At 44.5% G+C, this 25,424-nt stretch overlaps 1 protein-coding gene across 1 annotated transcript in view; it reads right to left on the minus strand.

Annotated features, from left to right (window-relative positions):
• The window catches only part of tmem200ca (transmembrane protein 200C, genome duplicate a), a 43,729-nt gene that overhangs the window by 17,983 nt on the left and 322 nt on the right, over window positions 1–25,424 (minus strand). The gene's annotated exons all lie outside the window — the stretch shown is intronic.

The raw sequence follows: 25,424 nt of genomic DNA on the forward strand, positions 1-25,424 counted from the left end.
TCAAGTGACCTGGCACAAGGCATCCAAAACAGAGACCTTTGGACTTCAAGAACTCAATCTTGTCGGTGTGAGCTTGTTTCTTGAACTTCTCACAGTTTTCCAATGTGTGGCTCTTTTCACAGACTACACATGTCTCCGTTTTCAGTTTGGCCTGGTCTGGGTTTGCACTCTGGTTTGTCTGTACTGGTTTCTGTTTCTGTGTGTCAATGCTTGTAACAAAACTGCTACTCTTTGTGGTGTTTCCTTTTGTTTTCTTGACAGGTGTGCCTTTTTCCTTTAGTGAAGCTGCAGCACTGGTTCCTTGAAGATCTCCAAATAGAGGATGTGTTACTATTTTGGCTTGTTTGTCTATGAAACTCACTAAGTCTCCAAACCTTGGTCTTTTTCCTTTGGTTTCCAGCATGTCATAAGCAACTTGTCTCCACTTCTCCCTCAGTTTGTAAGGCAGTTTTGACAGTATGGCTCTCATGTTCGTCGGGTTATCCATTTCTTCCATGTAATCAACGTCCTTCATAGTGTTTTTGCAGCCAATCAAAAAGAGAGCGTATTCATTCAAGCCCTTTGCATCATCCGTTTTAAGCTGCGGCCACGATAAGGCTTTCTCAATATAGGCCATTGCTATCTTCAGCTCATTTCCATATTGCTGATCAAGTAATAGCCTGGCTTCTTCGTAGCCTTCCGCTGGGGTCATATGTTCACAGCTTCTCACTAGATCTTGTGGCTCTCCACTTGTATATTGTTCCAAAAAGAAGAGTTTGTCTCTAGCATTCTGAGTCTTGCTGTCAATAGCATTATCAAACGCTCTGAGAAAAGATCTGTATGTGAGCGGATCACCAGAGAAGACAGGAATGTCCCTTTTGGGTAGCAGAGACAGATCTTGCTGCTTCACCAATAGCTCTGTAATCATGTTTTGACGCTGCATCACTTCATAGATTCTGTCACTTGAAGTCACGGGCTGCTGAGGCTGGCTAGAGGCTCTAGCCGTAGGCACTTGGTGACGTGTAGCCACTTGGTGACGTGTAACCACTTGGTGACGGTCACGTGGAGGAGGTGCATGTTCCACATCTCTTGCAGTGTAAGGAATATTATCTTCCTCCTCTTCATCACCTTCATCAGCTGTTGGCACAACATGAGCTTCAGACGCAGGTGGACTTCTAAGGACAGGTGATCCTCTAAGGACAGGTGCATCAGATCCTGTCACAGAAACATTAGACCCTTGTGCATGGCTGCCTGCATCCGCACTTGGCAACATGGCTGTTACATAGTCATTCATGGCGTCACGAGGGCTTTCATGATATACTTTCAACTTAGCCGTAGAGGCTGCTATTGCAGTTTCTAAGTCTAACTGCTCCATGTCGACTTTTAACTGCTCATTTTGTGCTTTTAAATGCGCCTCTTGTAACTGTATGGCTTTCTTCTTTTTCAGTGCCTCTGCTTGGGCTAAAAGCCCTGCTCTTTTGGCCTCCTCTTTCATGCGCACAGCTGAGCTAGTACCAGATGCAACTGATGTTCTGCTCCTATTGCTTCTGCTGCGCTGTGATGTACTTGAAACACTGTCTTCCGGTGCAACACCATCATCCATTTCTGGTATCCTTTGTTCCTTGAGCCATCTTTCTGTGTCTATAATAAATCCCCTTATGGCAGTTGCCCTTGGCTCATACCATGATAACTGATTTGAAGTTGCTTCATCACTTGGTAACATTTGCATAACACTGTCATTGAGCATGACAAACTCTTCAAATAGAGTTAGAAAGTGTGGCTGCATTTCTGATTCAATTGTGGTAATATACTCTTCATGATTTTTCATGTTTTCTATTTCTTTCATTTTGGCTGTAATCTGGGCCATTTTCGCTTTTCTGTGACTAATCAGCCTATGGAGCTTTTCTTCCAAAGCCTTTTCTGTGTACTTTGGCTCCCTCTTCTGGCGGGTAGCGGGTATTGCACCTCCTGCTGCATTTAACAAATTTCCATCCGCCATCTTGGAAACGTGTTCAGTAATGAATCAGCAATAATTCCCAACGATCTTTTAAACACTCATAAAAATCTTCAGTGATTCAATAAACTCAAAAACGAACTTCTGTGGTCTTCTTCTATGTCTTCACACTTAAACCAAACTTGAATGAACTTCAAAAACGAACCATTTAGGCATCTTAGAAATGAATTAAGTTTGCAATGCTTCTCCTTTCCAGCTCCGTTTGCATGGCTAGTTTCTATCAGCAATTTCGACAGGAAAACTGTACTTACAAAGTGCCAGCAATCTTGAGAATGTCTCCTTACTTTCACCATCAATCAGCTTCGTCCTTTTCCTCTCCTTTTCCTCAGCTGACTGTCCGTTTCTTTCCTCTTGGTGAGTTTTTCGACTAATGTTATGGCAGCAGATCCAATATCTGTGTCATTCCGAACTCGAGAAGCACTTTTGAAAAGCTCAGAAGTGGGTGACATCAAGTTGTATGTGGCGGATTAGCATTTTAACTGTGTCCGGGTTCTAGGGATAGGGACAGGGATACAGGTTTGACAAAAAGTACAAGCCAGACATTAACAACCGACGTTCGTCTATCCCCGCATTCATTCTTTGTTAACAAATGGTACAGCACAACCACATGTGTGTGTTTATCAAACAAACAAAACATAACAATAATAAAGTAATGCTGCTAATCAAGATTTTTTTTTGAGAACTACATCTCACATCTCACGTGAGCTAAAAAGACTTCCTGCTGTAGGGGACTAGTTGTAGGCCTATAAGCAAATTTCAGCTCGATGGTAAATTTTGAAATTATAGCCCTACTACTAAACCAAGGTGATTAGACTTAACGCCATTATGGCATTTTTTACATTTTATCAAAAGAGTTTTGTCAGGAGTGAAAGACAGCATGTATCAGGGCTTGTTTAAAAATATTTCCCAGGGGGGGCCTAGGGGCTCTTAATTTCTTACTGCAGCAGGGGTCGCCGGCGACCCTATTCACTTTCTGAAAATGCTTCACTACATCATAACAGCATTGCTATGACATTACAGAGAGCCATAGTGCGCCGCTAAGGGGCTCTTAATTTCTTAATCCGCCCCTGTTCGTCATTACATTGTTTGTAGCCTACAGAGAGGAGAGTTGAGGGTGCTTTGAGATTACTTTGTCCCAGGCCCAGCCAAAGCAGTCAGCGGTCCTGCTGAGAGGATGAATATTATTCACATCCAACATGAAAAGCCAGGCACAACTCTTGATGAAGCAAATGTCCCTGTTGGGCCATCAATGTCCTCATACTCTCTACTGCCGTACTCATTAGGCTACCTCATACACACACACACACACACACACACACACACACACACACACACACACACACACACACACACAGACAGACAGACACGCACACACACACACACACACACACACACACACACACACACACACACACACACACACACACACACACATACACACACACACGATCACAAACACACACACACACACGCACACGCACACGCACACGCACACGCACACACACACACACACCCTTGTCGCTCGTACTCTCTGGTTCCCCTACCGCCACACTCATTAGGCTCCCTTCTCCTGAATGCCGAAATCACATTATCGACAATCTAGACATTTCCATCTGTGGGTAATTTCCAGTGCCACAAAGTGCTGCTGTGCCTTCCAAAGACTCACCGGATGAGCCTGCTTGAGGACAAAAGCGCTAACAAATATTTCGTTTTTCCATCTGCTCATTTGTCTTATTTCTAATTTTTTGTTCTTGTCTTTCCATAGACTTTAGTAACTCGTGCTGCTGGGTTAATGTGGTCTGTGGCAGTGGTGTAGTCTACTCTTTTATGGTGGGTATAATGTATATTTGAGCATTATATATACCCGCGTTCTACGTAGACTACACCATGGCCTGTGGTCTCTGTTGCTGTGCAGGGGATCTGGGCCGAAATGAAGGGAGAGGTGGGTTCCCATATGGAAACGGAAGGCATTGAAAATGATTCCTGCTGCATACTGCATTCAATTAGCCTGGGAAATCCCATGCTGCTTTGCACAATCGTTCCGATCTAATCTCACTTGTGAGTAGGTGTGGTGGTAACCAGGCAAGCATTGAATATGGTCTTGGCAAACCTTGCACGGCACATATTACGTGTATTACATAAAGTGGTCCATTTCTCCTTTTTTTTCCTCACATGAGTAAAGCACAGTCACATGGGACATGGTACATTCCATCCCTGATGCAATAGATGGCAAGGTTGACATGAAACACTGTAGATGAGTTGTGTGCTGCTTGTGTGGTGACTCTTATGGCACATACAGTATAGTGGGCCATTTTTTATTTCTTCATGAGACATCATTATGTATCCATTGAATCACTTTGTAACTGTTCTGTATTTCTTTTTCCTTTGGGTTGATTGGTGGATACTTAGGTAGGACGCTTGTCATAGCTTGACAGACAAATTTAAATGGAAGTTTCAAATGGAGATTTCAAATTGAGTTTTCAAGTGGAGGCTTCAAATGGAGGTTTCAAATGGAGGCTTCTTCAGGCCAATGCTGCAGCTTTCCTACACCCCCACAAATGCCAGCCGCAGGCTAAGGCCAACCTCAGCCAGGAACACGTCTCCATGACGGGATGATATTCCCTCACCACACGCACTCACCCACACATGCACGCACACACGCACGCACGCGCGCATGCACGCATCTCCACATATGCCATTGATAACTAGTGAGACGAGAGAACAAGAAAATGGAAAAGCATGATCAAAAATGCAGCTTTGTCAATACAAAGTGCATTTGGATGTGCTAGTTCTACAGTCAAAAAGAGCAAATGCTCCAATCTCATACAATAATCATTCACCTGACACCAACAGGTAGCATGCACTATCGGTTGAAATGTCTATAAATGTCTATATACAAGCCAAAATATAGCCCATTTTTCATACATGAATCTATACTGTATAGGCCTTTGATGTACCGACTCAAACAGTCCTTTTCATTTAATGCTGAAACAATCCCCTTCACATTAGCACAATACAAGTGGGGCACATCAAACAGCAAAACGCACCTCTCAGATCTCAGGCTACATTACACATTAAGAGGTCCAACCCTTCCCGCTCTCCCCCACCCCTACCTCCCACTTTTCATGCAGTTGAAAGAAAAAAAAAACCCTCGTATTGAACCCATCTGGTCTACCCATTGGGTCTACCACATTTATGCCTCCGCAGCAGCACAGATTCTGGCAGGCACACCACTGTCTTGCAGCAAGGTACGTAAAACCGAGATAGGAGAGAAAGAGAGAGAGGGTTGCCAGATGAGGCTGATGATTTCTATGGGAAAAATTGGGCGGGTTTTCCTGCAAAATGCCATTTTTACCCGCAGACGGCCATTTCAAGCAGCCCAATTAGGCGGGAAACAGCCCAATCTGGCAACACTGAGAGAGAGGCATGAGAAAGGAGCCTGGAGAAATCTCTCTATGCGCTACGACAACATAAACATCATGTGTATTCATCATCACATGCGGCTGCTCCAGAAATGGCTTCTCCTTTGAAATTCAGATGTCTTGCGTTATAGATATACAGCATATGAGGGCAATGTGTCACACTTATGAAACAGCCTGGCGCACAGGAGGAACATAAACACACATCGCCTCAACGGCTCCTTAATTCCTCTCCTGCCCAGGCAGCCGTATCAGGGGTGAATTTCTCAAAACCAAAGTTGCTTACTACATTAGCTACTTCGTTGCTTTCAATGCATTTTCCCATTGGCAACTACCGAAGTTGCTAACAGGCTAACAACTTCCCTTTTGAGAAACTCACCCCAGTACGTAAGACAGAGAGAGGGTGGATATAGGGAAGGCAGGCATTGCATCATACCCATAATAATCTACATGCCGTGGAATATGTGTGATCAGGCAAACACATCGGTGGAAAAGAGAAAAGGGCAGATATAGGGAAAGAGGGCATTTCATCGCATCCATAAATAAATGCTATGGAGTTTGTATGATGCAATGATTACAAAAGCTGGAAAAGGAAAAAGAAGGCCATGCTTACATTCACACACATACTATCAACTTATGTACACAGATTCACAATGTATGTACATGTACATGTATTCACAATGTGTAAAAAAACCCTCGCTGTGCATAGTGCAACCTCCTTTCAATCACACCCATAATCACAATGACTAGGCTCCATGGAATTTGCATGATGAGATGATTGCAATGGTGGCGGTGAAACAAGGTTGCACTAAGCACTAGTCAGTTTTTACAGACACAGTTTTGTAAGTAATTGAGTATGCATAGTGCAACCTCCTTTTCCTCCTTTTAAATTTTCTTGACATTTGGCCAGCCCTCTAAAAAAGTCAGTGTCGGAATGGAGCTCTACCCCCTTATGAACTTTTTATGATGTCTGACTGAAGATTGGAGTATTCGCTGCATGTGTGACTTCAGAACTAACGTCACAACCAAAGCACAGAGTATACTATTGAAATACTATTGCATCTTGTTCATGCTCCATCACATTGATAGCATGGAATTTCCAAGAGGGGGCCCTGCCGTGGCCAACCGGTGGGGCACTCGTCTGCCATGCGGCGGACCCGTGTTCGATTCCCGGCCCAGGTCATTTGCCGACCCCTCCCCGTCTCTCTCTCAATTCGCTTCCTGTCCGCCTCTCACACTGTCCTATCATCAATAAAGTGGTAAAAGACCAAAGAAACAACCATAGTAAGATAAGTTTCTTAGCTGACAAGAGGTACATTCAGCTGTTTGCTGGGTTGGTTCTGTGGTTCTTATCCTGTGGTGCGGATATCCCCTGGGGTGCGCCAGAGATGGAAGGGCATGCACAGAGTTTTGTTTGTGTTGAGGTAGTGACCAAAATTCAGCTTGCAAACATTATAATTAGGCCAAATAAAAACTACATGGTTTGGTGACCCATTTACATGTATTAAGGTATTGATTTATATCTTAAGCAAGAATCATTGTAATTAATCATTTACATCATTTTTTTAGTGCGTATACATGTGTAGAAGTTTGGGTTGGGGGTGCACAGCTGTCTTGGGCACAGGTAAGGGATACTTTAAGAAAAAAAAGGTTATGAAACACTGCTGTAGATTAGAAGATATTTCTCCTCTACATCGCTGCTGTAGTATGAAATGTGTGAAAGACACTGAAGTAAGGATTGAATAGAACATCAAGCTTTGTCCTATAGGGTTACCTCAGGTTGTTTGGCACATGCAGCAGCCTGTGATGCAAACATATTTAGAGATCTATGTTTCTGCCTCAAAGGGTCTTTGATCTGCTGCTGTTTTCTGCGTTGGCACTGTATGTGAGTGTCTCTTCTGCATGTGGTATGAAAGTTGATGTGAAAGACATTACACCAAAGTAATGATTGAATTCATGAACATCATGCTTCTCCTCATGCAGCAGCCAATGGAACAAACAAATATAGTAAGACATGTTTTTCAGCTGACAAGATCAATAATGTGCACTGCATTGGTTCTGTAAGGTACATCTCTTCTTCATAAATATTGTGCATATGGAATGTGGTGTGAAAGAAACCATGGTAATGATTGAATAGAACCTCCACATTCTCCTCAAAGGTTACCTCAGGTTGTTTGGCGCATGCAGCAGCCTAGGATACAAACAGAGTAAGATATATTTCTCAGCTGACAAGGGCTATGATCTGCTGGTCTGCTGTTTGCCATGTTAGTACTGTAGTAGCTTAGCTTTGATGCTGCATGGTACAGTATTAATCCCGTAAAATGAAGTCTGAAAGGAACAAACAGCCAGAGGCTGACAAGGTCTATGCTCTGCTACTGTTTGCTGTGTTGGTACTTTACGAACATCTCACCTTATCCTCCAAGGTTACCTCAGGTTGTTTGGAGAATGCAAAAGCCTATGAAACAAACACTCTGTGTCTATGATCTGCTGGCCTGCTGCTGTTTGCTGCGTCAGTACAGTACTGTAGGAGAGCATCTGCCTCCCAGATGCGGAAAAGAGGCCAAGCAGCGTGCACTGCCGTCGGAAAACATAAGAGGAACGCCTATAGCTGTGTCCACTCCTAATGAGAAGCTGGAGCCATATCCTCTGCTCAAGAAACTCCTATCTTTTCTCCTCTCTGCTCTGCTCTGCTCTTCTCTTTCCACATCCTCAGCACAGGCAGCTCATCTCTTTCTCTCACATCCTCTCCTCCGTTCCTCTCCTTTACTCTCATCTTCCCTTCTATCTCTCCTCTCCTCTCCTCTCCCCTCCTCTCTTCTTTTCTCCTCTCCTCTCCTCTCCTCGCCTCGCCTCTCCTCTTCCCTTCTATCTCTCCTCTCCTCTCCTCTCGTCTCCTCTCTTCTTCTCTCCTCTCCTCTCCTCTTATTTTCTCCCCTCCTCTCTGCTCCTCTCCTCTCTTCTTTTCTCCTCTCCTCTCCTCTCCTCTCCTCGCCTCTCCTCTTCCCTTCTATCTCGCCTCGCCTCTCCTCTCCTCTCTGTACCACTTGGGACATCCCTAGTTGCTCTCAGGGCCAAAATAAACCAGAAATAATTCTCTTTTATCTCATAATTACTGTGCTGCTGCCTCGTACTGAACACTACAAGTACCCCACATAATATGCTCAACTACTGTATATACCCCCTTACCAACCTACATGCACATCTATCTATCTAGCTATCATATAGAGTACGTATCTACGTAGCTTTATCTATTAGGGCGGTAACGATACTGTTTCGAATCGAGAAATCACAATACTGTATCGTGGTGCAAGAAGGCAGTAATGTGAGACGCCCTTTCAAAGCTTCCATGCTTCAAATCATCATTATTATTTTCAAACCTTTTTTACTGCAACAGAATTGTGGGGTGTATTGAACCATAGGTCAAAAATCGTGATACGAACCGAATTGTGAGTTGAGTGTATCGTTACAGCCCTACTATCTATCTTAGGCTACATGTTATTTTATCTATCTATCTATCTATCTATCTATCTATCTATCTATCTATCTATCTATCTATCTATCTATCTATCTATCTATCTATCTATCTATCTATCTATCTATCTATCTATCTATCTATCTATCTATCTATCTATCTATCTATATAGGCCTATCTATCTATCTATCTCTATCTTAGACTACATGTTATACTACAGGGCCACAGCAGGCTCTGCTCTGCTATGCTCAGCTCAGCTCAGCTCAGCAAGGGAGTCAGAACAGCACTGTTCCACAGGTATGGAGGTCATGTTTTGAAGTGAACATCTGAAGCACATATCCGTTTCTTCCCTCTTCTTTCTTTCCAACGCAGCTACACAGAGATCCACCGAGATATTCTTACATCTGCTGTGGTGAGAGACGTGCTGTGTGTCTTTCTTAGCCAAAGCACTCTGGCAGCTTTCTGCATTTATTTTTTCTGGCCTCCCCTCTCTGTACAGTTTTCAGAGGGATTTTATTCACGCTGTACAGTTTTCCTGAGATGGTTTGGAAGATTTCTGAAGACATATGCAAAACAATGCATGTCAACACACAGCAACAACATGGATTACATACTGAAGTTTCTAGCTAAAAATCTCTCTAAACAACTGTTTCAATGAACATGCCAGCGTTACAAATCCTTGTGTTCACTTCAAATACAATTAGTAAAACAGTCACATTGCTCAAGCATGTTGTCAATATAACATGGTTATTGAGGAATCTTCTAAACTAGGATTTACAGTGAGTTTGCCAATAATAAATGTGCCTGCATCAATATTGAGTTATGCCTGAAAGCATAATGAGAAGTGTGTGAGAAACGTGGTGTAAATAAATGAGATTGATGGACAGACTTTGTGCTTTGTGGACAGACCATGTCATTACAATACAGGACAGGACAACACTGCACAGCACAAAGAAAAAAATGATCATTCAAGGGACTGGGGGTTCCCAGAGGACTGTATGGTCAGCCTGATCTCCAAAAATTCCGTGCTCCTGGACACGGATGTTAAGGACACAAAATCCGTGTCCAGGAGCACGGATTTTGTCAAAATTCCGTGCTCCTGGACACAGAATTGTTTTCCGTGCTCCTGGACACAGAATTGTTTTCCGTGATGGGCACACGGAAGTGCTTTCTATAGGCTATTACCACAGCACTGTGTAACTATCATTAGAAAATACATACCAAATGCTAATCCTAAACAAAATAATGCTATAGCAATTTAAGTTGTGCCCTGACCAAAACATTCCCTAACCTTAACCTCTCATTAAAGACATATTTTTGAGAAATACCTTTTCCAGTTGGTTGCTAGGCTATCAAATTCATATAATGAATGAAAGAAAACTAGCTGTGCCCAGACCAAAACAATCCCTAACCCTAACCCGTCAGTAGGAAATGTTTTTGAGAAAAAAATATTTTAAATTAGAAAAATCCTGAGAAAACACAAGACTGTGGAAACATAGAGCTGCGGGAGTAGCCTATAGAGAGAGCACTTCTCTGTGTCCATCACGGAACACAATTCCGTGTCCAGGAACACAGAAAATAATTCTGTGTCCAGGAGCACGGAATTTTGGCAAAATCCGTGCTCCTGGACACGGATTTTGTGCCCTTAACATCCGTGTCCAGGAGCACAGAATTTTTGGAGATCATGTTGGTATGGTTACCCCCAGCACTTTATTGTTTCGATAAGGCGCCCACTTTGACAACAAACACCTACTACCACATTGACTATATATCCTGACAAGATAAAAAGGTTGTGTTGAGAATGTAATTTCTAAAGTTGTTTCACCGAAAAGTCCTTTTCTGGGTTTCAAAATATATTTTTTATATGAAACTGCACACCATAGCCTTTCCAATTCTGATAAGGTCTGGTATGCCTACAGCCTACAGTGTTGGGCTGATCTGGTAAGCCTACAGCCCAACACAGTGTGCCTTGGCCGCCACCTTTTTGCTTTTCGATAGTGCACGACACAGCTCAATTGTAAAGCAAAAAGTGACGGCCGATTCGCGCTGTGTTGAGCTGCAGGCCTACCAGAAAACCGGCAGTGGAAAAGAGCCTATAGTGTCTCCCTCTCCCACCATCTTCTTGGCTAATGAAAGTTCTGTTGGAAACACTGGACTCTGGATTTTAGAGGCCTCAAATTGTGGTTATTTTTCAGTGGGCCCACAATTTCAGCATCACAGATTCCCCTTGTTCATCTATGGAGTGTATCAGTACTGTGGCAGCCTGTCTCACATTTGGCTTCACTGTGTGTTTTATCGGAGTTGGAGGCACATGAAAACCTGCTAGGGCACGAACTCAAAGAGCACAGCCCTCCCTTAAGCCAAACGGCCCTGTCTGGCGATGCTGTGGAGAATACTAAATAAACAAACAGGAGATGGAGCTGCCAATTATTTTTATATATAATACTATATATTTATATATCTGCTAAAATCAGCTCCTCCTTGATTTCTGATCCACCACCAAAAAAATGAAGTGAATACCGGCGGCGGCGGGTAGCCTATTTGCATAACCCTGCTGAGAGACAGAACGATGAGCAGACAAATAAACACCTCAACACCACAACAACACCTACAAAGGTTAATGAAATCAAAAAAACGTCGGTGACTGCAGAGGTCATGATCAACTTTTTTTGGAAGGGGGTTGGAAGTGACAGCGCTGGCATGTTTGGATTTATTCAGAGCTGTGGCAGCAGTGCGCGGCACATGGTTTATTCATAACCCCTCCCTGCCACAGGTGGGTATTGTTAATGCGGCCTTTGGATGCAATATACGCTCAGCGTTATTTGAATTATGATGCGTCAATATTTTATGAGGAGGCTAAGCCTGACTCAGCCCCCTTTTTTCCCTCTCAATTCTCTTTATGGTCCCAACAGATCAACACCCCACCTGCAGTGGAGGAATTTATTGAAGCATGTACACACAGGGAAGCTGACAAGGGGGGACAAAGGGGTCTGTTGTCCCGGGCTCAGAGAGAGAGGGGACCCACAATTGGGTCCTCAACTGCATTGTGTCCTGGGCCCGGAAAAAGCTGTCAGCGGCCTTGTTTGCACACACAGTACATTTTCCAGTGTTAATTCAACACTTAAAACACATACAGTACATGTACAGCAGGGAGTTGAATGTAATCCTCATAGTGCTGATATCACTCTCTGAGTGTTTAATGGACACCGCAAAACCTGTGAGAGCCACATGGAGACGTCACTGCACACGCCATCATGGCATCCTAACCATCTCCTGGGTCTCCAATGTAGCCGTTTTTAATATGACGGAATTAGGGAGGAGGCGCGGGGAATTGGATGCGATATTTTATCGGGGAAAGCTGAAACGCAGCCGGTCGCTAAATTGCTTTGGCATCTGGCTGACTAGCAGACGCCACTTGAAACACCTGGTGCCGCGGCTAATGACAACAGACATGTCGAAATCCCTCAGCAAGCCCAGAGGACACACACACACACACGCACACACACACACACACACACACACACACACACCAGCCAAATGCTGATAAAATATGAAAGTAGAACGGGAAATATACACACAAGCACACTGACTCACACACAAACACACGACATGCACACACACACACACACACACACACACACACACACACACACACACACACACACACACACACACACACACACACACACACACACACAGACACACCAGGGATGAAAATAAGCACCCGTCCACCTGCCAATGATGGGTAAATTTCAATGGTGACTGTTAAATTTTTCAACCCACCAGTCACTTTTACTGGTAAGAATGGCTAGTGATTGGTAGATTTTAAAACCTACCTGCCACAGTGACTGGTGGGGGGAAAAAATTAAGTTCCACCCCTGAGACACACACTCTCTTCTCTCTCTCTGTCTCTCTCACTCTCCTCCCTGACGTGTACACACACAGACAGATAGACAGACAGACAGATAGACAGACAGACAGACAGTTCCACCCCTGAGACACTCTCTCTCTCTCTCTCTCTCTCTCTCTCTCTCTCTCTCTCTCTCTCTCTCTCTCTCTCTCTCTCTCTCTCTCTCTCTACTCTCTCTCTCTCTCTCTCTCTCTCTCTCTCTCTCTCTCTCTCTCTCTCTCTCACACACACACACACACACACACACACACACACACATACACACACACACACACACACACACTCATGTGCGTGCACATTACCCACACATGCACGCACACACAATCATAGACATCCACCCACACAATCTTAGACATTTACACAAACTTTCATTGACATCCACACACTCTCCGTTGCTGACACACACAAAACCACCGCATACACACAATCTGCCTCTCTGTCTATTTCTTTCAATTTCTCTCTCTCTCTCTCTCTCTCTCTCTCTCTCTCTCTCTCTCTCTCTCTCTCTCTCTCTCTCTCTCTCTCTCTCTCTGTTACCAAAGCTTACTACATTAGTAGTAATACAGTAGTATCTCTCTCTCTCTCTCTCTCTCACACACACACACACACACACACACACACACACACACACACACACACACACACACACACACACACACACACATTCCCCCACACACCTCCCTTCACACACAAACGCACCTTTCCCCCCACAATTTAATTTCCCCAGGACCAAAAAAAAGGAAAGCGTCCATGGCACGCAAGCACAGTAATTGAGGAAAACTGCTTCCGTCTGCTGCAGTGTCATTTGGCTGAGAAACAAAACCTCTATGGGGACGTTTGGAGATAAATCACCATCCTACAGCACACAGGGCCTACCCTACAGTACCTTACGCAGAACACCACCACTCTGACAGCTCCTCAGCACGTTCTTACAGCATAACAGCAGCTAAACATATGGTTCAAAACATAATGAACCTACTACTTGGAACCTTTCAGATTACATCTTTTTTATGCCAGCACAGAGCCTTTCAACGTTTCCAGGCCCGTTTCAAGGTTCTGAGGGCCCTAAGTAATCATACAAGTACATTACATAACCAGTCAGTTCCAGTGGGACCCATTTCATCTTGGGGCTATTGCCATTTGCCCATTTTGATGTGACAAGCAGGGCCGGATAAACATAGCCCGGGGCCCCTAGGCTACAGGTTGGGGGCCCCCGGAAGGCAAATTTTGCAACAAAATTAGATAGGCAGTGTCATAATTACGAGCTAGGAGTTAAGGATATGTCTGCCAACTACGGACAGGAGTATTAATAAGGGTTAACGTTCGGAAAATAACAGACGTGCGAACGTTGGGGAGCCCCGTTGAAATGAATGGAGCATTCGACCGATGACGTCACACCATATAATAAGTAAAGGTTAACGTTCGGCGAGAAGGTCGCTACCGTGGAATAGCAGCACGACAGAGAGAATCTGTAGACCCCGACGCGGAGCGGAGGGGTCTTGTTCTCTCTGAAGTGCTGCTATTCCACAAAGCGACCGACTCGCCGAAAGTTAACCCGCTTATTATATGGATATACTTAAATGATTCACACATGGCGGGAACATTTCTTTAGGCCTATTTAATGTTAAGATTGTTGCTGCGCAAAACAAAACAGTGCCGTTGTGGAACACCGCTAGGCAACAGCTAGGTAGCCAGGACAACAGGTGTTGTCTATCACAGCAGCTGATTAGAGTCTTGATGAAAAGTCGCTTTAGCAGTGAAAAGTCTTGTTGCCATTGACAGCGGTCTGTTATAGACCAACCCGTCCGTTATCGAAAAATAACAGACGTGCGAACGTTGAGGAGCCCCGTTGAAATGAATGGAGCATTCGACCGATGACGTCACACCATATAATAATAAGATTTAAAACAATACTCGACACGACAGATGATTTTGTTCATCATCACATCTTGTCACAAGTCTGCAATTTTTGACTTTTGGCCCATCGGCAGCCCTCTTGCAGGTGGGGGCCCCTAGGCTTCAGCCATAACTAGTCTGTGTGTTATCGTAATCCAGCCCTGGTGACAAGCCTGAATGCTTCTCTTGCTGCAAAGATACCATTCAGTTGGTTCTCAGCCAAGGACACAAGGATGCTGGTTATAATGATGATCAGGTCAAAATCCACTAACAACTCCTCAGTAGGCCTATCTTACAGTAAAGCATAGTAGCAACTAACCATATCTGCACAAATCTCAATACTTGGAACCTTTCAGACTTCATCTTTTTCATGCCAGCACAGGACGTTTCAGTACCTCTGTTGCAGCAAAAAGAAGACACCATTTAGTTGGTTCTCAGCCAGCCAGGGAGAAGCACAAGGACGAAGTGGAGAGAGACGAGTATAATAATGCTCAGGTCAAAGAGTGTGGTGATAAAACAGCTCATCAGCATGTTCTAAAAGCACAACAGCTAAAAACACATGGTGCTACAAGGATCTTACTTGGAACATTTCAGACTCTATCTTTCATGCCAGCACAGAATATTTCAACCGTTTCGCCTTTCAATCTCTTTCTTCAAAGAAAACTTTCAGTGCTTCCTGGGCAAGGAGAAGCACAAGGATGGAGCTCTACATAATATTTCAATAGTTCTAACGCAGCAAAGAGAAGTTGGAGGTTGGTCTTGGACTCAGAGGATTGCAGGTTTCCGTATCATCCATGGATGAAATTCCCTTAAGCAAGGCACTTAACCTTGAATTTCTCCAGGGATTACCAAGACACTGTACCCCAACAAATAAGCTGCTTTGGAAAAAAAAAACAAGAGGTAAGTTTACAGTAATGTAATGTATTGAAATGCAAAGAGCCTTTCCATGTGCTTGTCTTGTGTGGCCAGAAAGAAGTTCAAGTATGGGGCTAAGAGCTGGGGAGCGTGAACCTCAAGAGTGTGGCAATGAAAAGCTGGTCAGTCATTCCCAGTAAATATTGCAGTGTTCATTCAACACTGAGAAAATAGGACCAACACAATGAGCCCTTCTGAGAGGAGGAAAGCACATAAACTACGTATTTGGTGGTTCTCTCAGCACAGCCAGCAAGAAGCACAGGGACGGAGAAGAGATAGATATGCTCACACTGTACATTTAACAGTAATTCAACAGTTACAGAGTATGAGCAATGCAATTTGTCTTCCATTTGAATCTCTAAGTGTTGAATTAACACTGCAAATGTACTGTGTAGGTCAGACACTGTGCTGATGAAAAGCTGGTCAATCCCATGCAGCAGCAATGTCATCAACAGAGCCCATTCATCTTTTCTACTGGCGTCCAATGAGGACCGCACTGAGAGAGAGAGAGAGAGAGAGAGAGAGAGAGAGAGAGAGAGAGAGAGAGAGAGAGAGAGAGAGAGAACATATTTGAGTTTCTGCATCCCCTGCTCATCAATCGCCTCCATTGTGGTGGGGGACACTGCCAGGAGACGAGTGCAGATGGAGGTGCTCTGTGCACCGCTGTGGCGTGGCGGCCATTCTTCTTCATTTGTCCCTGACGAATGTCCCCCCGTGTTGTAGAGCAGCCTCATTAGGGTCGGGGGGGGCACTACTTATTGCCTGAGCACTTGCTCCACATTCAACAAGATGAACAGAGCATGCCAATGGACGGCAGCGCTGAACTGAAAAGGTTTTTGGACGCAAACATTATCCTGTAGTTTAAATACATTATGGAGTGCTTTATGTCTGGTGACTGTGTGGTCAAGGTAATACTGGGCTGCAAGGCTGGAGTCTGTTTCTAAATCTTAATCTGGTAAGGAATCAGATTTCAGAGACTGTGTTACTGTGCTGTACAGCATTGTACTGTATTGTACAGTATGTTATTGAATGTGATTTCTAGGCTACATTGTTTGGGGTACAATATAGACTTCAGCAACAGAAGTCCATGTATGGCTGTGAAGATCTATATTCATCCAGGCCATAGTTGAGGAACTTCTGTATGTTGTAGAGGTCCAAATGCTTACAACTCACTTTGAGTGTGCTTTCTTGCACTGACTACGTACTGACTTCAACAGAAGTACGTATGTCAGTACCAGTGATGGGCAACCTGGACTCAAAAGATACAATCCAGTGCCACAAATTCCAAATGACCTGGATTTACCTGTCCAAAACAGAGATTTTGGAATATCTGGGACTGGATCATTGCTTCTAAATCCAGGTTGCCCATCACTGAGCAATACATACTCTTATTCATTCAGATCTTGGTAGTAAAAACAACAAACCTATAGAGACATAGATGCTTAGCTCCCTATAGCTAGTGTAGCGCACCTCAAGCACATGTACGGTATTTTCGTAGAGACTCTCCTTGCCAGCAACATCTGAATCCACTTGACACGATCATGAACTTCTTTGAACAGCAGTCATTGGAAGCTGATGGATCACTGCATATAGAGAATTATGACTCACTTTTTACAGCTGGGCAATTTATGGTTCTTCGCATCCCCTCTGAATTGCAGTCCTAAAAAAACACGATGAGAATGCCTCCCTCCCCCCTTGCTTTGTGTTGTGTTGGAGATTTACAAGATGGAGAGAGAGGGAAAAAGGGGCCAATTGCTTTCACCAAAAATAAATTGCCTCAAGCAAAGTCAGTCTTCTCATTTTTAGCAATTATCTCCATCTATTTTGTAAGTCTTCCTCTTTGCAACTTTAAGATTGAGTTGTACACACTCAGAAACCAAACATTAAACAACTGCCAATTACTCTGCTGCAACACTCTAATGAACAATACCATGACGGGTTTTCATCATTATATTAAAAACAAAATCTCGTTCCACATCAACGCTCCAACCCCATAGAAGCATCCTGTTTGATGTTGCATCAGAACAAAACAGACTTAATGAGAGACCTCTGTCAGTCAGTGCAACAGATTCGTGCTAAAAAAACACACACACACACAAAGGTTTGTGCACTCAATCGTATTGAAAAACAAAATGCTTGAAATGTGCTTCTGCACACAGCTAGGAAACTGGCTGTCAGCCTCATGAAAAGAGTCTGACTATGGCAGTGGGTTGGCAGGCAGACAGACAGATAGACAGATAGACAGACAGACAGACAGACAGACAGACAGACAGACAGACAGACAGACAGACAGACAGACAGACAGACAGACAGACAGACAGACAGACAGACAGGCAGACAGACAGACAGCTAGGTAGAAAAGCCAAGGGGAGCTTGACATCCTCACCCGCTGTAGTCTGTCTGCTCTGGCAGAGACTATCTGATCAAAGAGTGACCTTTTCATTGTGGTCACAGAGGTCTGCACGATAAGGGAGTAGGCGGAAATAAAAAAAATGAAAAAAAGAGAGGGGACGTGTCACCCGGAGAGAACCTGTCACCTTGGAGTCACAGCAGAAGAAAAAAAAAACCTTCAACATGAGGATAGTGCAGGCAAGGAGAAGAAAAACCCCAGCTGGCAGAACAACAGAATTTCTCTATCAGCAGTAGCACAAAGCCTTATTTTAGCTGAACGCTGACACAAAGACAGCCTCGGTCTATCATTTGGGCTTTATACGCACGTGCCGAGGTAAGATTACACCCAAAATGGGGCCAGTTAATCTGTTTACAATGGTGTAGAAATGACATATGGGGGAATCTATCTGGGCCATTGTATCACCTGGCTGCAAGACTCTTAAAGAGAGAGAGAGAGAGAGAGAGAGAGAGAGAGACTGTGGAGAGAGAGACTGTGGAGAGAGAGAGAGAGAGAGACTGTGTGGAGAGAGACTGTGGAGAGAGAGAGAGAGAGAGAGAGAGAACGAGAGAGCAAGAGAGAGAGAGAGAGAGAGAGACTGTGGAGAGAGAAAGAGAGATCCCTACCAGGTACAGGAGGAGGGGAAGGAGAAGAATAGAGAAAGGAAAGAATGATCGCCATCCTCTCTCCCTTTCTCGTTTCTATTCTTATCGTGATAATAAAGAGGAAACCCGGGGGGCACCACCTTGCTGATCTGGGGTTCCGTGGCAGCTAATATCACGTAGAGAACGGGGTGGGAGGCAGCTAATAACACATAGAGACAGGGAAGCCGACAGGGGGGGACAGAGGGGTCAGTTGTCCCGGGCCCAGGGAGAAAGGGGGCCCAAAAGTGGGTCCTCATTACATTGTGTGTATTGGATATGGGGCCCTTTCAAATGACTTTGTCCCGGGCCCGGCAAAAGCTGTCAGCGGCCCTGCATAGAGAATGGGGTAGGAGGCAGCGCATGTCATGTAGAGAATGGAGTGGGAGGGGCGTTGGGGCTGTATTGCAGTCTCAGACACGCCCCCCTATATCCGTATGGCGTTAATCAAAGCATCTGATGAGACAGATGCAGCAGTTCAGCTCAGTCCTCTACTTGCTGCCTGATTTCACGCTCATGAATATAATTGATCTCATTTATATCTATTGGTTTATGAGCGTGTGTGTGTGTGTGTGTTTGTGTGTGTGTGTGTGTGTGTGTGTGTGTGTGTGTGTGTGTGTGTGTGTGTGTGTGTGTGTGTGTGTGTGTGTCTGTGTGTGTGTGTGTGTGTGTGTGTGTGTGTGTGTATGTGTGTGTGTGTGTGTGTGTGTGTGTGTGTGTGTGTGTGTGCATGTCGTGTGTTTGTGTGTGAGTCAGTGTGCTTGTGTGTATATTTCCCGTTCTACTTTCATATTTTATCAGCATTTGGCTGGTGGGAATTTCTGTCCCTGGTTAATGTCATGTAGGCCTACTGTTCTGTTCTGCTGTCTTTGTGAACTTACTGTCTATGTGCATGTATGTGCCTGTATCTGTGTGCGTGCCTAAGTATGTAAATTCCTGCGTGCATGGGTGTGTGTGTGTGTGTGTGTGTGTGTGTGTGTGTGTGTGTGTGTGTGTGTGTGTGTGTGTGTGTGTGTGTGTGTGTGTGTGTGTGTGTGTGTGTGTGTGTGTGTGTGTGTGTGTGTGTGTGTGAACTGTATGTGCATTCTTGCATCATTTCTGGGATACATTCTGCAGGGGCAGCGGGGAGAGAGGTGGTGGTGCAGGATAGGATGGAGGCAGGCTGGGACTATTTAACATCTCCACTTTGATGCTACAGCACAGCAAATGGTGGTGGAGCTGATGATGATGGTGGTGGTGGTGGAGCTGGTGATAGTGATGGTGATGATGGAGACAGGCTGGGGCTACTTATCTCCCCTCTGCTACAGAGCAGCACATGGTGGTGGTGGTTGTGATAGTGGTGGTGGTGGTTGTGAAGTTGGTGGTGATGGTGGTTGTGATGTTGGTGGTGATGGTGGTTGTGATGTTGGTGGTGGTGGTGGTTGTGATGTTGGTGATGGTGGTTGTGAAGTTGGTGGTGATGGTGGTTGTGATGTTGGTAGTGGTGGTGGTTGTGATGTTGGTGATGGTGGTTGTGAAGTTGGTGGTGGTGGTGGTTGTGATAGTGTGGTAGTGGTGGTGGTTGTGATGTTGGTGATGGTGGTTGTGAAGTTGGTGGTGATGGTGGTTGTGATGTTGGTGGTGGAGATGGAAACAGACGGCTGGGTCTTCTCCGCTCTGTTGCTAGCTACAGCACATGGAGCACAGAGCAGAGGTGGTGGAGACGGTGGCATCAGGCTGTGGCTTCTTCACATCTCCCCCTCTGTTGCTACAGTTCACCACATGGTGGTGGTGGTGGTGGTGGTGATGGAGGCAGGGTGATAGTGAAAAGTGGTGATGGTGGTGGTGATGATGGTATCAGGCTGTGGCTTCTTTTACATATCTCCCCTCTGTTGCTACAGTTCACCACATGGTGGTGGTGGTGGTGGTGGTGTTGAAGACAGGGTGATAGTGAAAAGTGGTGATGGTGGTGATGATGGTATCAGGCTGTGGCTTCTTCACATCTACCCCTCTGTTGCTACAGCTCACCACATGGTGGTGGTGGTGGTGGTGGTGGTGATGTAGACAGGGTGATAGTGAAAAGTGGTGATGGCGGTGGTGATGATGGTATCAGGCCGTGGCTTCTTCACATCTACCCCTCTGTTGCTTCCAGTTACTGTACAGCACATGGCTGCAGGAGATACCCCACAGATGACTCAGGCTCACAGCGAGCTGGGCTGACATATGGCAGCACACACACAGTGTTGCTGGCTCACTGCAGCCATAATGGGAGACTTCGCTTCTCTGCTACGCGACGGGACTCACTAATTCGATGCCCTTTCGGTACCCCAACCCTAAACCTAACCCTAACCTTAACCCTAAACCTAACCCTAACCCTAACCCTAACCCTAACCCTAACCCTAACCCTAACCCTAACCCTAACCTTAAATCGCTTGTTTGAAATGTTTGATTACCATGTGATGTACCACGTAAGTACCGAGAAGGCGTCAAACTAGTGGGTCCCGCTACGCGACGTCACGCGAGAAGAAAACAGGCTCGCGACACACGGCCCAACACCGGCCGTCTCTTGAGTCTTGAGGAGAAAGGCCCAATATCCAGCTCAACCAAATGTAGGTCTCGTGCAGAGTCGTATAAGGCAGAAGTAAAAGCATTCTTACAAATGCAATTACTACGCTAGTGGTGTGATATTACATGGTTTCAACTTTGTAATATCATCCTACTGTACAAGTGTTGAAATCATGTTTGTAAGAGTATTTCTACTCTGGCCCCATGTTACTGCTCTCTGCATAGTTAGTTACACATTGTTAATTCAACACTTAGGGATTAGTATCAGCACGTCTGGTGTTAAATTCCACTCTGTAACTTTCACTCTGCATGCTTCAATGTTACAGTTGCACAAATGTGAAGCGTCACACTATCAGTTCAAGAGGGCGCAAAGCTACAAACAAATGTTGGTCTCACAACAATGTTGTCTTTACATTACGCTAGAGTTGCTCGAATGGGATGCGTCACACCATCTCTTTGAAGAGGGTCCAAAAGCACAAGCAAATCACCGCATGCCGCATGTACTTGTACTTCACGCTCGAATGTGAAACCACGGCAGCACTCAGTGTCTCTCTGTCTCTGTCATGTGTGGATAGATATTTAATATAAGATAATTATCTTCATGCTTATGTAATAGGAGGCCGGTTGCATAATGCAAATTTCCAGCATCTACACTACTGCATTTAATGAAGTATGCAATAGCTGCTGCCTGCCTCTGTGTACAACATGAAAACAGTCTCCCTCTCTCTCCAGTTGCATAAGAAATGCAGAGCACACACAAAATCCAGAGCATCTCCTTTAATGACTATCACTTGGGAACCTGTGAAATGCTGTACAAGTAAAATCCCCAATGGGGTTTACACTAGGCTACATAAAAAAGAAGCGTGTTACTGTACAACACAGTCTCTATTACACTGCATAAATGTTTTCTATAGATTTCTTTGTGGCTGTTGTTTGGCCAGGTTCCAGTGGATCGTTGGTGTTTTTTACAGCCACATCCTGTCATTCCTCAGTTGCAGACAGTGCAGTTATTTATAGCAGTCTATCACATTTTATAGATATGCGCTAAAATGCAAAAGGGGGGTTTTCCTAACAAGCAGCAATGTGATGGAGGAAGATGAAGTGTACTGCTTTTGCCGACTCTTCTGTCTCACTGACAAGAGGCTCAATGCCACTGATACTGCTCTGGAGAACAGCGGCGAGCTTTCACACTCTAGGCAGCGGTGAATGAAGTGAAGTGTTTTGCCTGAATGTCATTCAGGTGTTGGGTAAATGTTCCCAAAAGGAAGAGCGATAATTGGCATCAATTACCACAACTCGTTCTAATATGGCTCGCATGAGTGCAGCCAATATGGCATCCAGTCAGTCTGAGATTTAATTACGGGGGAAAAACCACAACTGACACGTCTGGTGAGTTGATTTTCAGTTTGTCAGCAGTGCCGGAAGCTTCAGGGACACTGAATAAAAGAGGTGTCGGAGATCTAATACAAATATCTGTAACAATGTGTTTGAGGGGGCCTTCCTAAGGGTGTGACATAAGAACATTAATTGGTGTTTATGACAGGTGTCATAATGGCGTCATTCGTTTTTTTGGAATGTAAAGTTGACATTGTTCAAAAAAAGAATCACACATAAGTCATAAACATCAATAAGGTGTCATTAACCAGTTAAAACACAGCATTATTAATTTGCTGTTACCAGAATGCCAATGACCAAGTCATAGTGTATCACTAAAGGCCCTCTGTTATGTCATAGTGGAGTAGTAGGCCTACTATGGTAATTAGCTTTTCATTGACTATTACAGCGTGCCACTGATGGTACGGCTTGCATTATGGGGCTACAACTCCTGACATGTGTCATGTCATTCTAATGACGGTTACATGACATCTTTATGTAACCCCTTAAAAGAAAGTGTTACCCAGATATGATATCAATGAACACTCCATTACAGCTATGAACCTATGTAAAGTCACCTGAAGCTTCTCTTTATTCACGTTTATACTCATAATAAATCAGTTGACTGTCTGAAAAGTGAGCAATGACTTTGTTCAAGTTTTTTGGCCCTAGGGTGGTGCCTGTGCGCACAGGGCATAAAGCAAAAACTATTTCTCAAAATAATCCATAAACATTTGAAACTAACTTATGAGTGTGCACATACAAATGTTAAGTGTATAGCCTACTGGCCTATGTCAGACAGGCAACATGGCTGAAAAATGCCAAGCGCTGTGTTTGTGTGCGTAGGTTGGAGGTCACAAAAGTCACAGCACAACTCATGTCAGCTGTCATAAATATCTGTTTCACGTCACAGGGGAGAAAAATGGTCACGCATCTGTGTCGTGTGTGTGTGAGGGAAAACTCTCCCCAACACGATGCTGTACTGCACCACCAGCATCTTGTGCTTGAGCAGCACAACAACACACTTCTAACACACTACAGCAGCACAACACAATACAACAGCACAACAACACACACTTCTAACACACTACAGCAGCACAACACAATACAACAGCACAACAACAATGCTACTATGGTACTACTCCACAACAGCAGAACAACACTACTGTTGTACTATTCTACAACAGCACAACAGCAACGCTACTAACACACAATACAACTGCACAACAACAGTGCTACTATGGGGGCAGTCGTGGCCTAGTGGTTAGAGAGTTGGTCTTTCAATCTGGGGGTTGCAGGTTCGAATCCATGGCTGAAATGCCCTTGAGCAAGGCACCTAACCCCACATTGCTCCAGGGACTGTAACCAATACCCTGACAAATAATAACTGTCAGTCGCTTTGAATAAAAAAAATGAAAACGTCAGCTAAGTGAAATGTAATGTAATGTAATGTAATACTATTGCACTACTCCACAACAGCAGAAAAACGCTACTGTTGTACTATTCTACAACAGCACAACAACAACACTGCACTATTCTACAACAGCATAAGAACAACGTACTATTGCACTACTCCACAATAGCACAAAAACAAAGCTACTATATGGCTCTACTCCACAACAACATAACACCAACGCTACCATCACACTGCTCAGCACAACCACTACTGCTTATGTAAACCACACCAAAGCAGCAGGGATGAAGGTTCAAGTGCAGGTGATGCTGAAGAGCACTGAGCACTAAAAATACCCCCAGTATGAACTAACTATATATAACATTATATGAATTACTATAACACTGGAATAATATTCACATCAATGTCACATCAACACACAAACGCCCACACGCACACGCACACGCACGCACACGCACGCACGCACGCACGCGCACACACACACACACACACACACACACACACACACACACACACACACACACACACACACACACACACACACACACACACACACACACTCACTCACTCACTCACTCTCTCTCTCCTTGGCTGTGTAATAAATACAATGCTTCCCTGCTGCCAATAAGCATCCCTGACTACTGCGTCTTCGGAGCCCGCAGGCAACAGAGACATTACAGCTCAATGGCTTTTATTACAGCTGATGTGACTGTTGTCCTGGTGTCATCAGCCTAAATGTGGTGTGCACTGCCACACCAAGTTCGATCGCACAGAGCCAGCTGTGCAGAAATGAAAAAAGAAGCAGCCTTCCTTCTTTCCTGGAGGGGATGAGAGCATCAGTTGCACAGAGGCGGTTCTCTATCCTCCCTCTCCCTCACATCACAACTGCACACATTGATTTCAACATATTTTTTTGTTTCTCTGTGTGGTGCGTTTGAAGTATCTGGTCGTGAATAACAAGGGTGGTGGTGAGAAGAATACACATGATGTCAGGTAACAACTCCGATAAAATATGCAGCCCTCAGTCATCTCCTTACAGAAGAGCCTTTGTTCCATGAAATCAAAACCCGATTTCATTTCAAAGGAAGAAGGGGGCTGGCATCTGGTCAAGGGAAATTGAACTGTGTTCTGGACTGGTGCTACTAGCTGGTCTGGATGAGGGAATTAAAATTTGAAGACGTTTCAAGTCCAGTGTGTAATGAATAATATATTTTGTGCTTGAAAATAAGCATGGATATTAGACCGTGCGTTAAAACGGGCATAAATATTGCGCTTGGCACCCGTTGTGGTACTTTACCGAATGCACAAGACATCTTACAACTGATGTTTTAAAGAACGTGGTATGCACAGATTGTACACGAGTGCAATTGAGGAGGAATGGTTTAAAAATGTTAAGGTAAAGAGTCTTGGAACACCTGCCACCAAAAGACGGAATTATTAGCATTGGGTATTGAAAT

Source organism: Engraulis encrasicolus, chromosome 9 (genome assembly GCF_034702125.1).
Source record: "Engraulis encrasicolus isolate BLACKSEA-1 chromosome 9, IST_EnEncr_1.0, whole genome shotgun sequence".
In the NCBI taxonomy this organism is placed as follows: domain Eukaryota; kingdom Metazoa; phylum Chordata; class Actinopteri; order Clupeiformes; family Engraulidae; genus Engraulis; species Engraulis encrasicolus.